This window comes from Cupressus sempervirens, chromosome 7 (assembly GCF_028749045.1).
Source record: "Cupressus sempervirens isolate cs-2001-9-10 chromosome 7, ASM2874904v1, whole genome shotgun sequence".
Classification (NCBI taxonomy): Eukaryota; Viridiplantae; Streptophyta; class Pinopsida; order Cupressales; family Cupressaceae; genus Cupressus; species Cupressus sempervirens.
This window is the reverse complement of record NC_143124.1, coordinates 655,285,890-655,287,810: the sequence shown is the minus strand read 5'-3', so window position 1 is coordinate 655,287,810 and position 1,921 is coordinate 655,285,890.

Genomic DNA, 1,921 nt, shown 5'->3' with positions numbered 1-1,921 from the left:
ACGAAAATACTCATGTAGTGATGGAAATGTGAATCAAGGATAGGAAACTTCATCACATAACCACAAATAGATAATTTAATATAGGGAGGGAAGTCAACAAGACGAGTCCTTTCAATCCCAATTCTAAAAAAACTAGGTCTAGAGATATTAGTGCTAAATAAACAAGTGAGGAGCACTAATGCAAACTAGGCCTAGGAAGAACAAGGGAAAGATATCCAATTCCTTGAAAATATTAGATGATATAAGAAGCTAGACCTAGATAAAAGTAAATATGCTGAAAGAAAAAGAAACGTGAAGGAAACACCTTTACAATCTATTTTATACTTACTGTGTTGATTAGAATAAGAGGAAATTATTGAATCTAGGCATGAAATTGCACAATGAACTAAACCTAGAAATCATTTGGTGATTTGTCAGGGGTGAATTGGATGATTGGGGGTACACTAAGGCCCTAATAGAATATGTGTGACATTGATTCTAATTTCCTAGTTTTGAAGAAAGTTGAAAATGGTTCTCAGATCTACAATCTGTTCATCGATTCAATATCTGTAATTTGTGATAAAAAGGGTTTTTATTATTTATGGGGGGTTGTCCTTGGTCAAACCCTAGTTTAGGAATTAACATTGAATTAAAATAATTTAAATATAATGAATGTGAACTAAATGTACAAATTCAACTTACAATAGATGAATCTCTCAGATCTGATTCAATGTTCTTACTTCAACAATTAATTTGGATCAAGAAGTTGAAGATGAATGGATGTAGAAGATGTAAAAAATGATCTTGAATGAATTAAATAAGATCTTAAAGATAAAATCCTTTAATTTCTTAAAGTCTCGAATCCTTGATCTTCAATGGAGGAATGCTTGATAGAATTCTTGAACACTTAAAGGATTGAAAAATTGAGATCTAGAATGCTTGGGTGCTTGTGCATCTATATTGATGACTATGGATAAGAAATGAATCAAATGGAAGGAATTATATAGAGCTTAGAATTGACTAACTCTTGTAGGCAACCCTATCTAGGAATTAACACCCTGAAGATATTTGGACATGAGACCCAAACATGTGGCCCAAAATAGGTCCCAATCAAGGATGTATCAAAACCCAATTGGTCCATTAATGGAACATTGTGCCTCTAACAACTAGGTCCCAACATTTTTGGGATCCCTTCCAAATCCTCAAACAAGTCACAAATCTTGAAATCAGGTACAAATCCCAATATATAGTTGTTTTGGTGTAGATAGAAGATTCCAAATAGATAGCTAAAAAGAAGGGAGGATCTAGAAGGATATATCCTAATTTGATCTTAAAACCATGAAAATAGGATGTTTAAAGAGGATCTATTAGGTTTTTACTTCAATTCCACCAATATAACAAGAAAGGAAAAAAGGGAAGAAAGAAGAAATGATGCAAGGAGATTGATGATCTCACATTAAATAGGTACTAAACCTTTATTAAATTGGATTGCATATAATTTAAGATCATACAACTCATAATAATACTAGTAAAGTTTCAAATAGAGTAATTTACCATGTAGGTAGTTTAAATATTAACAACTAGGTCATCCCGGTAGATGTACATAAATAAAAAAAGAACATAAAATAACTAAACTAGTTTTTGACCAAATCATTTACTGACCTTGAGAGAAGGACCCTTATCCAATCATTTGCCAAAAATTCATAGAGCTTCTTTGATTTACCTCCCTTATGGGTCTCATCCTCTTTCTCCTATTGTGGGAATTGTAATGTAGTCACAACAACATGCATGATATTCACAATATTTTTAGTTAAAGTGTTGAAACCCTCATCCAAAGAGGAATATTTGGTGTGAAAGGAGTCAAGGTTCATCCTAGATTTTCCAACCTTTTCTCTAGCTCATAGAAACCACTATAATTTTCCTTACGCTTTTCAACAATTTC